We start from the raw sequence: 13,519 nt of genomic DNA, 5'->3' as shown, positions 1-13,519 counted from the left end.
TCCACCACGTTTTTTATGAGTTTTGACGCTGAGTTGAGAGACTGACATTCAACAAAGTGACAGTTAAACCATGGTTAAACTGACACAGAATGGTAATGTACATATTCTTTTTTATTTGTACGTAAATTTCTATTCCTTGCCTCCCCTTTAGTTAGCAGTCCGGGGTATAATGATTTAATAATGCCCTAGATAGCCCCGGTGGGGTGTAAAATTGTCATGTTATTGTTAGAGAACAATTTATGTATCCTGCCACAAGTTTTTCATTCGTTATGAACTAAAATAGTATCTTATTATTTTACTATAAAAAAAATACATATTAGGCCTATATTCCTTTTTGTAAAAATGAATGAAAAATATATGATGGATACGTAGCCCTGGTAGTGGTAGGACGTCAGTCAGTGCCACTGCACTGACGTCCTTGGTAAAGCTTCTTTACAATGCGAACACAAATTTGACTAAAATTTTCTTTTTTACCTGATCTGAAATTTTTTTCATGATTCATTACTAAGTGACGTCTCTTACTACATTTTCAATTAGTTCACAGCTAACAAATATATCCATGGAAGAAATTACTTCCGAAAATATGTCGAAGTTCTGCACTGGCGACATCAACATGGTCATCAACACGTACCGATTGATAGTGTGAGCCCAAGTGCGCATGGGGAAAAGTTTCCGTATGGCGCCACCACTTTTTCATTCGATATGAAATAATATAGTATCTTATTTACCTTAATGAGATATCCCTTTTTGTAAAAATGAGTGAAAAAGTGGTGGCGCCATACGGAAAGTTATCCGCGCATGGCTTTGAGTACAGTGCCGCAATTGGCATTATCTTGCCATTCTTCGCCGTCAACTGGTTAGGTGCTGTCAACTCGCCTTCAACTCCTCCAATAAACACGTACCCAGAAAGTAATAGCATATTTTTAAGAGCGCCCTCACATGGTAAAAAATACAGGGGAATTTAAAGCTGAATGGTTTGTGTAACCTAAACTTGGCCCCTGTCTTTCAGGGCCCCTCTGGCAGATCCAGTGATTCCATTGGATACAATGATATCATTTGATAAACGTGCAGTGACATGAGCTTTCCATAGATGCCTAAACAGTACACTGCTGCACGTTTGCAACATAATTTGACTGTGTATCTCTATGTGAAATGACCGAGGTCAAAGGTGAAAATACATGTACACGCTGGTCCGGAGGTAGGTCTTTAGCGTTATTCACGAGCCTCAAAGCGTGATGTCAGATGTTCAGGCTATGTGTAACCTTGCACAACAATTAGCAAACCTTTTATTTGATGAGTTTCTTTGTAAACATTGTTGTTTCCATAGGCGAGTTTGGATACTGAGTTTTATGCATCTGGAATGGGTGAGACTCAACAGACTGTGGACTGGTGTTGGGCGCTTCAATACCAAGATGTGAATGTGGAACCTTACTGAGGATCCAGCCTGTGACTCGCGTAATCATACCATCATATTAACCAGCAACATCTCATGCGTACCTCAGGTGAGTTTAAAATATTAAACAGCCGTCTTTGATAGATTTTTAAACAATTTTGGTCACACCCTGGTTTTATTATAGATAGATAACCTGCGAGATGTGCTGCAGTCAGACAGTCGCATGGACAGACAAGTAAAATCTACGCTCAGCAGCACAGTCAACAACCCGGAGACACAGTAGAACTGCCGACTTGACCTCTTAAGAGCACCTCAAACACAGCATATGTCTTAACAATTCCTGTTTTTCATTTGTTTCAGGCATATTTAGTTAAGATGTGTACTCTCTGGGCACTACACTGCATGTCCTGTTCCCTCCCTATCTTGCGGCTTAACGGTGCTACTCTGCATTTGTAGGTATCGGAGGTGAGCTATTTTCTGTAATAGAATCTCCCAAAATCCGCAGAAATTTTCTATTTTGTATAAGAAAATACTCACCTCTGCTACCTTCCCTCCCATAAGGTTTTGAAAGGGTTCAGGGACTTTACACAGAAAAGGCTCAGATAAAAAGAAGTGCGTTATTTGTGTGTACACACGGGAGCTGCAGCGCAAGGAGGGGTGCTTTGTTTTTGTTCAGCGGAGTCGCTTGCGCTTGCGCATTGTAAATGCATTTGTAGGTATCGGAGGTGAGTATTTCTTATACAGAATAAAAAATCCCTGGGGATTTGGGGAGATTCTACTTAAAACTTAAAATTTCAACTGTGAATAGACAAATCCAAATCATCAGAATACTTAATACTAGCGGATTCAACTACTGTTTAAAGGCACTGAACATGTTTGGTTTTTACTCAGAATATATATTAGCATAAAAACTTACTTGGTAACGAGACATGGAGATAATAATATATCTCCATGTCTTTGGAGATTTAATGTCTAGTATTTAAACATTGTGAAACTCTTTCTCAAGTTACAAGGTTTTTTAAAAAGAGTTATTTTTCCACTCAAATATTTGAATCTTAGTAAGACATCAGGCCTGAAGCCGTTTTTCAGGCATCTGAAAAGCACATAAATTTGTGCATCAAGGATTGTTATTTGGCATAATTATATTGCAACTTTGATGACAAGTTGAGCCCAAAATTTCACAGAATTGTTAGTTAACATGTATGTTGGCATTCACCATGTGAGAATGATGGTCTTTGCAGTTACCAAACATGTCTAGTGCCTATAGGCACATTGCCATATATTTATTAGTACTTACTCTGTGTGTATGATTTCAGTACCGTTTAAGGGCAACACAGACGGGTAACAATGATAACTTGCAAACTGAAAGTTGATATAAAGTTCGATAGTCACCATACATACACCTACATAGACAGACACCAATGGTACATGGAGCTACCTGTACACTTGCAGTATATACAGACAACAATAGTAGCTTCATATTCAAGTTCACTATTCACTACTAGGGTCAGTGGTTTCTCTGTATGCTGTTGCCTACGTGTAGCTGCACAGTCAGCTAAATTTAGGGTGTGTGACGTACATGTACATGAACCTGCTGCGTCACTCTAGGAGGAAGTAAACGCTTCATTTCCAGAGCCATTTTGGGAGGGACAAGCTCTGGTGTTACATGCTGCAAAAAATTGTTCGAAATTCAGCAAGAAACCTGACTTCATTTTGTGTTCTTTCAATTTGGACAGTACTTCAGACATATTTACTAAGGACAGTTGAGGTGAGTACAGATAACAAATGATTAAATTTTGTTCAAGTCTCTTAGCTTGAGATAGGCCTACACCTACATGTAATTTGTATTGTGCAGTATGTACACACTTCCATAAGTGTTTATATTTGTAATAGAATATGATTGATACATTGTAAGTGAAGACTTTGCATGGGTTTCTTGTACACAACTTGGTTTGGATCTTACAACTCAATATTGGGTTTTTTCTATACAAGTCTCAACATTCATTTAAAGTTTATTTAAGAAAAAAGTATTGTGTATGTACAGACTGGTAAATAATGTTATCATTACTTTTTTAACATTTCTACGTTGTCGGTGGACATTCCATTTTGTTTAGCTTTGGTCAAATTTTCTGATTACATCTTAGGCATAGTTACATGTAGTTTTTTTCTCGATACAATTGTACAGGATATTGATGAGTTTGGACAAAAATTCAGATAAAATAATAACTTTATTGATGGGTGTTTCATTAGGTTGATGGGTTTGACCAAACACTGATATGTGTGATCAGCATTAATTAGGCATTAATTACAGGATTCTCATCACTCTGTGCTGGGATGCTCAGTGGGCTAGTAGTTTAGTTATCAGCTCTAGGATGCTGTGGGATGATCATGGGTTTGAGTCCAACCTGAGTAGGTTGGTTGTGATTTGTTTCTGCATCACACCGGGGAAAGCACTGAGTAAAGACCAATTCAGGGGCGCACCGGGCGAGCAGTGTGAGCACCGAGCGCCATTGCCAAGGTGTACATGAGCCTAGTTTTGTGTACAAAGACAAGAAGAAATCATGTTTCTTTTCACTCTTTATGGAAATTAAATGTTTTCCTCAACGACTATCACAATTTCCTTAACAGGACACCATGATATACCATTGTACATCACTGATCACAAATACTTGCAACTAAATAGAAACCGCATCATCTTGAAAACGTTGCTTGTCTTAGGTTAATTAAGAGGAAAAGACGCGGAAACTGTAAACAAAAGTCACTTAAATGATATTTGGTCAAAAGATCAGTATATTCCTCTGTGCTTAATTTTAAATAAAAGTATCAAGAATGTAGAAATCGGAAATATTGTCGAAGACAATATTCAATTTCTATAAAAAGAGAAAAGGGAAACGATTTTCTCGTGTCTTTGTGCACAAAATTAGGCACAAGTACACCGCAGCAGTGGCGCGCAGCGCCCAGCCAGCACTTGCCCGCCTTAATTGGTGTATACACTGCTTATCACAAATTGGTGAATGGTGAAGTACTTTTCTTTAGAAATTCAAACTGCTGAGTACAAGTGTTTTCTTTGTTTTGATGCCGTTATCATCTATAAGTTTAAAGACGTGTACTGAAATGGTCTTGGTCAGCTGAATGCTTAATCTTATTTAAAAGTATTGTTTTGCTCCTTTCTACCTTTTTCAGATAAAATGGCTTCTTCAAACCCGCCAAAGGTTTCAGCTATTGAGAAAATTGTCCAGAATCATCTGGAGTGTGGTATTTGTTTTGACCCATACAAGGACCCTAAAATACTTGACTGTCTACACAGCTTCTGTAAAATCTGTTTGCAGAACTACCAGTCTACCAACTACAAAGATGCTACGATGCTTATTTGTCCTCTGTGTCGAAAAAAGACACTACTTCATCAGAAAGATGTTCAAGCTCTCAAGACTAACTTCAACATAACTGGTCTTGCAGATCAACTGAAGCTGGTCAGCTTATCTGAAAACAACCAGTGGGTTTGTAAACTATGTAAGGACAAAAATGAGGCAACTCATTTCTGTTTTGACTGCCCTGCGATCTTTTGTGCAAACTGCTACAAAATGCACCAGAAAAGCCACACAGTAAACACTTTGAAAGACATAAGTGATGGGAAGATTGCAAGCAAAGACAGAAAACCAAAACGCCGTCCAGAATGCCAAACTCATGAAGGTGAAGTGATGAGGTTCTACTGTACAACTTGTGATGTGATGATTTGTAGAGATTGCACTGTCATAGATCACCGTAATCCACCACATGAGTATATTGACTGCAACCAAGCCTCATCCACATACAAACAGTCATTGGCTCAACTCTTTACTCCCCTTGAAGAAACCATGAAGAAGCTTGAACAATCTCAAGCAACTGCCTCAACAATGAAAGACAACCTACATATTGCAGCTAAGAGAACCATGGCAGACTTGAAGAACAGAGCTGATGAGATCAGGGCTGAGGTAACAGCTCAAGAGAGTCGCATCATGGATGAAATACAAACCACCCTTAAAGATCGCAGCAGGAAATTGGAGGAATTTGAGCAAGCAGTGAGGGTAAACTTGCAGCAAATACAGCAATCATTGCAGAGCGCCAAAGATGTCAGCAAGAGTTCATTAGCTCCTGACTTCCTTGCAGTCTATTCTACTATCAGTCAGGACTTGAAGGGACTCAGAGATCAAAATCAACCCAAGATAGATTCGACCCTTTCCTATCTGAGATTCACTCCAGGGGTTTGTGACTTCTCCCTGGGTAATCTGATTATGAAGGAGCCAAGGTGGGAGCTTTGTTTGGAGTATGATAAAGGAATCAGTCGGCCTTGGGATATTGACGCCTCTTTACCTGGGGATGAGATAGCAGTGGCAGACCACATGAATAGCAGAGTGGTAATCTACAACACTACAGGACACCAGAAGAAAACTATTAATATACCACGAGGTAAGTCTTTTACAATTTAAGTCTTTAGTTAGAGGTGTATTAATGCTATAACTCTCAGTTCAAACAGTGAACAAAACTGCAGTTGATTAGTTGTCAGTCGAACAGTATTCCGTGAAAATTAGTAGTCATTACTCTCCAAAACTGAAACCAAATCTGAGAAAGTTTAATAAAACTTATCAACTCAGATCAATCATTAAAACCTGCCGTGAGGGACCTGTTTGGTTGCAAGGCCCCTTTGGTCATTGTCATGCTGGCATTTGTCCCCCACATAGGTTTTAATTGTTTGTTTTTTATTTAGTATTCAAACAATTGTAATATCTCAGGAAATTTGTTCACTCCTCCAGGTGTTGCCTTGGTTAATTTATTTTATTTTAAATCAAATCATAATTGAGATTGATTAAATGACCTTGCAGGCTCTAGTGCTGTTGTTATACATACTTTCTACATGATCACTGAATCCACTCTATCTACTGTCATTCTGAATATTTACATTCTTCTATTCAACACCATCAATAAAGAAGTTTCTATTTCTAAATGAAAGGATAAATAACAAGTAATGCAATTAAAAAGGAGTTAACCAAAGTTCTCTTGATAGTAGTCACCTTGCTAGTATGAACAGATAACTGTTTATTGTCCTACTGTATTTCAAAGGTGCACGTAGGTGCTTTGTGAGTTATTAGCAAAGTAATACTGACTTTTCTAATATAGGACAACATTTAATAAAGCAAACATATCTTTTGCATTTTTCACAATCATCAAATTAAATAGATTGAAAGTAATTTGCAAATGAATGATCATTGAATTGAGTCCTATCTTTTTGTTCATTTGTTTTTCAGTTCCATGGCTGTTGCTGCATTCAAGAATCAGTTAGTGATTGTAGATGAGACCAACTCTGTCAAGATGTACAATAGGAATGGCAACAAGATGTTTGAATTCCACACAGTGCCTCATAGTGAAGTGGGCAAGACATCAGTAGACCTCCGCAGTGTAGCAGTCATAAAGGATACAATCATGGTCGGGGATATTAGGAGGTCAGTTATAACTAAACACAGATCCAGTGATGGTTCACTGATAGACACTGTTTCAGTTCAGACTAAACCTTGCTACTTGGCCATTGACAGCAAGGACAGAGTTATAGTCAGTGGGGGCATGCAACAACAAGTAGACATTGTTGGAGTTGATGGTGGTACACTTGTTAGCATCAATCCAAAGATCAATAGTCAACCAGTTAATACTGCGAAGGTGTATGCTGTGACAGCTCAGCTATCTACATTGCAGTGTGCAATGAGGATTTCAACACTGGTCATATTCATCAGTATGACACTCAGGGTAGATTTCTCAGCTGTATTGCTCAGGGTCTGTACAGCCCATTAGGAATATCATTGACATCAGATGGTCAGCAGCTTGCAGTGGCAGACTGGGAATCAGTGAAGATTTATAACAAGGTGTAATGTTATCTGATTATGATGATACTGGTAAGAGAAATAAATGCTACAAGTACAACATGTACATTGACATGTAATGACCACAGAGTGTCCATACAGCTCAATAAAAATCAATCAAGAATTCAAAAAGATGTGTGTTATTCATTCTTTAATCAAACAAACATCTTATCAGTTTAAATTGGAAACTCACTTTTAGTTTAATAGATCAATAATATCAGTTAAACATCCACACAATTGTTTAATTCAAACCTTAACATAGTGAACTCTTAGTAGTGTTGAATTAACTTTTCTTAAAACACCAACAAATGTGTTGACATGTGAATGGACATGCAGGCTTTCACTGGGAAGAATTTTAGTTGATTCAGTTACAGTTTTTTTCTCCCTAAACCACCCTCAGGTTCTTCCATGAGAAATGTTACCAGCCTTTGCCCTCCCATTTTTTTGTATGATATTGGAGAGTAATTCAACACTGTTCAGTATAAGCCTGCATGTCCATTCCAACATTTATGGGTTGTTTGAGGTTCTGAAAAGATTTACAACTACTCTGAAAAAGTGTTAATGTAACGGTAGAAGAGTGCTCCCTTTATTGTTGTTCCTGTCCCATTCAAGATTGACCATGTATACTTTAATGACTTGTAATCAGAAAATAACATCTCTGTTAGTTGAGTAGAATTTGTTTTCATACTATCAACGTTGATTTGTAAAAGAACAATTGTTTTACCTCATTACCATTTATCTTTCTCTATTGTACTGTTTAACCAATCTTAACTTCAGGATTTTATATGATTTCGTTTTTATGTATTAAAAATGCCAACAAAATGTTCCACACAGGGATCATACAATTGTGACGGTAGAAATTGTCTATTCAAGATTGACAAAGTCTACTTCATTGATTTGTAATCAGAAATATAACATGCTGTGTTAGTTGAGCAGAATTCATTTTATAAACATCATGGTTGACTTGCAAAGGAACAATGGTTTACTTTGTTTATTGTTATGTTCTTATAATGCTCTATGGCCTAATTGTATTGTATTCTAATGTAATACGTTTGTAGTATTAGTTGTTGAATATAATAGTAAGCAAACAAATTGCAGATCAGCCAAAATAATGAGGAGCATTGAAAGGTCAACTCTGATACCAATTTTTAAACAATTTTCAGAAAGACTTTGCAACAGACATCAACTGAAAACTCATTTTACACTGTTTCTAACCTGTTGCTAGTAGGCTCTTGTGTAATTTATGACTAGACAGATATTTTTAGTTCATTAAACTTAACTTGATTGTTGCTCTGATATACAAAGTTTGAAATCCTACTTGTATGTAGTTGTAGACCAACTTACTGACACTACAATCTGAGAATAAGTAAATACGGAGTTCCCCCAACTTGCCTGATAAGCTGGATGGCTTTATACTAAGCACTCTAAATACTCCTGGATGACCCTGAATGTGGGTCAGATTGATCCAAACATGGGTCAGGTCTAATTGGATCTAAAGTCAGGATGAGTAATCATGGAGTTCCTCCAACTTGCCTGGTAAGCTGGATGGCTTTATACTAAGCACTCTAAATACTCCTGGATGACCCTGAATGTGGGTCAGATTGATCCAAACATGGGTCAGGTCTAATTGGATCTAGAGTCAGGATGAGTAATCATGGAGTTCCCCCAACTTGCCTGGTAAGCTGGATGGCTTTATACTAAGCACTCTAAATACACCTGGATGACCCTGAATGTGGGTCAGATTGATCCAAACATGAGTCAGGTCTAATTGGATCTAGAGTCAGGGTCAGTTCTGAGTCAGGAGTTTTTAGAGTACATGGCAACTGTGAAGTAGGTTTTCTCTTGTAGACACAATTAATAGTCTGATCATGGTGTGGAAAAAGTAGATCTAGAAATATTTGACTCTGAATCAATAAACACCATTGATCACAGAATTGATTGAAATTTCTGATGACATAACTTTGTAATGGTCTATGTAGATTGTTGTATTCCTATATCTTCATTTGACAATTGAACTTGTTATTATAAATGATTCTTCCAATTGACTGTGATTGCTTTGATGTTAAGAAACAAGTGTACATTATGATCAAGTCATATCAATATAAACATTTGTTTGGTATTAACCAATGAAGGAAGTTAAGTCTATTTTCTATAATCAAGATTTTTTTTCTGTAGTTAGTAAAAAGAAGTTTGGACTGATGTGTTAAACTTTCTGAATTTGCTTTGATGTTAAGGAACATGTGTAAAGTGATTTAAAGATAAATATAATGTTTTTCCTGTTTGACATTTATTGGGAGTTAAATTTACTGGACTAAGATTGTTTATCTGTAGTTAGTTCTAAAACAGTAGTTTAGTTAATGTTTCAAACTAGGTTTGATCTGTGTTTATATGTTTTTATGTACTGGACACTATTGGTAATTACTAAAAATGTAGATTGTTGTATTCCTTTATCTTCATATGACAATTGAACTTTACCGCCGAGCGGTTAAGAGCACCGAATTCAGACTCTGGTGTTTCTGACCAGCAGAGTGTGGTTACCAATCCCCAGCCGCGACACCTGTGACCTTAAGCAAGACACTTAAAGGAACACGTTGCCTTGGATCGGTCGAGCATTTGTAACCGTTTTTTTATAAAATGCATATGATTAGAAAGATAATTTAATAGTAGAATATAATGATCCACACAAGTATCACTCGAAATTGCGTGGTTTTCCTTTTACCTCGTCGACTAACACCGTCGGCCATTTATGGGCATGATGGGAGTCAAATTTTTGACTCCCATAAATGGCCGACCGTGTTAGTTCGCAAAGTAACAGGAAAACCACGCAAGTTCGAGGCAAATTTGTGTGGATCATTGTATTCTACTTTTAAATCTTCTTTCTAACCATATGCATTTTATAACAAACGGTTACAAACGCTTTTCAAAGACCAACTCGACCGATCCAAGGCAACGTGTTCCTTTAACCATTGCTTTGTTCTTCGGATGGGACGTAAAAGTCATTGGTCTCATGTGTTGTGTAATGCATGCAAAAGAACCCAGTGCACTAATCAAAAAGAGAAGGGGTTCGCCCCGGTGTTCCTGGTTGTGGCTGCCGTAGTACCTCGTATAGACCCTTATAAGGTGCTAACTAGTTGGTTCTCAGAATTCATCACTGTTATAACCTATCTTTCTGAAAGTTTGTATAAACTCAGCGCCTTGAGTACCTTGTTTGGTAGATTTGTGCGCTATATAAGACTTTGATATTATTATTATTAATGATTCTTCCAATTAACTATTATTGCTTTGATCTTAAGAAACATGTGTACATTATGATCAAGTCATATAAAAATAAATACTACATACATCATACATGCATATGAGTTTGATGTTAACCTATGAAAGGAGTTTACTTTAGTTTCATTGTATAATCAAGATAGTTTTCTGTAGTTAATAGTGGAAGCAATTTTATTACTTCCAAGTTCCAACTATCTTGATTTGCTTTTATGTTAATTGCACTGGACACTTTTAGCAATTACTCAAAAGAATTGTTGGCATAAAAACTTACTTGGTAACGAGCAATGGAGAGCTGTTGATTGTACAAAACCTTGTGGGTAACGGATCCCTCTGAAGTAACATGGTTTTAGAGAAAGAGGTATTTTTTCTCTCTAAAATACTGAACTACTTCAGGTCTGAAAGCCTTTTATTACGCATCTGAAAGTATGCAAAGTGTTGCAACAAGGGTGCATTTTCTTTCTTTATTCTCTTGCAAATTAGATGACCAGTTGAGCCCAAATTTCCACAGGTCTGTTATGTTATGCATGTGTTGGGATACACCAAGTGAGAATACTGGTCTTTAACATTTTACAAAATGTGTCCAGTGCCTTTAAGGAACAGGTGTACATTATAATCAAGTCATATAAAATACAAACACTTTATACATCAATTATAGGAGTTTGGTATTTACCTAAAATAAAGGGGTAACTTTAGTTTCATTGTATAATCAAGTATGTTTTCTGTAGAAGTGTCTTGGCCAAGTGGTTAAGAGCAAAGAATTCAAACTCTGGTGTTTCTGATCAGCAGAGTGTGGGTTCGAATCCCCCAGTCATGACACTTGTGCCCTTAACCAAGACACTTAACCATTGCTTCATTTTTCGGATGGGACGTAAAGCCAATGGTCCTATGTGTTGTGTTCGCATGTAAAAGAACCCAGTGCACTTATCAAAACGAGAAGGGGTGTACCCCGGTGTTCCTGACTGTGGCTGCTTTTATGCACCGTAGCACCTTGTAATCCTTTATAAGGTGCTACATAATTCATGATTTTCATTATAGAAAAGTTTGAAGTTAACTTTAGTTTCAATGTATAATCAAGATTGTGTTATAAAGCTATTGTGTTATAAAGCTATTAGAAGTAGTTGTGTTGCTGATACTTCCAATTATCTGGATTTGCTTTTATGTTAAAGGGAAGGTACACGTTTGGTTATTGTCAAAGACCAGTCTTCTCACTTGGTGTATCCCAACATAGGCATAAAATAACAAGCCTCTGAAAATTTGGGCTCAATCGGTCATCGAAGTTGCGAGAAAATTATGAAACAAAAAACACCCTTGTTAGACAAATTTGTGTGCTTTCAGACAGGAATAAAATACTTTTAGCTAGAAGTCTTTTATTATTTAAGTGAGAAAGTACCTCTTTCTCAAAAACTACATTACTTGAGAGGGAGTCGTTTTCCACAATGTTTTATACTATCAACTGCTCTCCAATGCACGTTACCAAGTCAGTTTTTAAGTTAATATTTGTTTTGAGTAATTACCAAACGTGTATCTTCCCTTTAAGAGACAGGTATGTTTTATGATCAAAAATGATTTGAAAGGCAGTGGACACTATTGGTAATTTGTCAAAGACTAGCCTTCACAGTTGGTGTATCTCAACATATGCAGAAAATAACTAACCTGTGAAAATTTGAGCTCAATCGGTCATAGAAGTTGTGAGATAATAATGAAAGAAAAAAACACCCTAGTCACGCGAAGTTGTGTGCGTTTAGATGGTTGATTTTGAGACCTCAAGTTCTAAACTTTAGGTCTCGAAATCAAATTCGTGGAAAATTGGTCTTTCTCAAAAAACTATGGCACTTCAGAGGGAGCCATTTCTCACTTTGTTTTATATCATCAATCTGTCCCCATTACTTGTCACCAAGAAAGGTTTTATGCTAATAATTATTTTGAGTAATTACCAATAGTGTCCACTGCCTTTAAGACTTACTGTATGAGTTTGCTTTTTGACCCATATTGGGAGTACATTTTACTTGATAATCAAGACTGGTTAACACTGTTGATAGTGCATACAAAAAGTAGTTTAGTTTGAGTTTGTTTGAGTAAGTTTGATCTGTATATTAAGACATTGCAGTGGATTATTGCTCATGACAAGTTGCTTGGATTAATGCTACTCTATCTCTAAAGCAAAGTATATTTAACTTTTGACATTGTCAATAAATCTGGAGATGATTCTTACTCTATTATTGTTTCTGTCAAGTGAAGATTTATTCCATTTTCTTTCTCCCTCATACACTTTGACTGTCTCGTACAAACTGCTCTGAGCTGAGAGATATTTTCCTGAACTTAATTTTTTTTAGGAGTAATTGAAGTTACTTAAAGCCATTATACACTTTCGGTAAACAGTATTGTCCAAGTCCCACACTTCGTGTTTCACAACTTATATATAAAACAACAAACCTGTGAAAATTTAGGTTCAACCGGTCATCGGAGTTGGGAGAAAATAACGGGAAAACCCACTCTTGTTTTCGCGCGTTTCGCATTATCAGCGATGGTGTTCGCTGTGTCATGACATGTGTTTAAAATAAATCCGTAATTCTCGCTAACGAGAATTGATATTGTTTTAATGTTTTCTAAAAAAGTAAAGCATTTCATGGAATAATATTTCAAGAGAAGTCTTTCACCGTTACATTCTGTAAACCCTGTAAATTATTTGTAAATCTGTGAACTTTTTTTTTTTCTGTATTGAAAGGGTCCAATGGCTTTAATGGATCTTGAAGAAGCTCAAATCTTTTCTTAAATAAATCAAATCAAGTTTTCAAATCAGAATAGTTACCTACTTATATTTGTTGTCTTGTTGAAAAGTACAAACACCATTAGAAATTATGACTTTAGAAATTTTCTACACAGAGAAAGTAATGGCAGATTTGGAAAGTTTATGCAATTTTCTTTCTAGTGGTGCCAATTTGACCCAGTGTTAACCGAATATCAG

At 36.7% G+C, this 13,519-nt stretch overlaps 1 long non-coding RNA gene and 1 pseudogene across 1 annotated transcript; both read left to right on the top strand.

Moving 5' to 3' along the window:
• Positions 1-9: 9 nt before the first annotated feature.
• Positions 10-1,837, top strand: LOC117293795. Its single transcript, XR_004519473.1, has 3 exons — positions 10-92; positions 1,328-1,502; positions 1,754-1,837. It is a non-coding gene; the product is annotated as an uncharacterized LOC117293795 (long non-coding RNA).
• A 1,136-nt stretch (positions 1,838-2,973) lies between these two features.
• Positions 2,974-9,918, top strand: LOC117293491 (annotated as a pseudogene).
• The last annotated feature ends 3,601 nt before the right edge of the window (positions 9,919-13,519 follow it).

The sequence above is a fragment of the Asterias rubens genome, chromosome 8 (assembly GCF_902459465.1).
Source record: "Asterias rubens chromosome 8, eAstRub1.3, whole genome shotgun sequence".
NCBI lineage: Eukaryota > Metazoa > Echinodermata > Asteroidea > Forcipulatida > Asteriidae > Asterias > Asterias rubens.
Note: the sequence above shows the minus strand (reverse complement) of the source record. Positions and strands in the feature narration are given on the sequence as shown.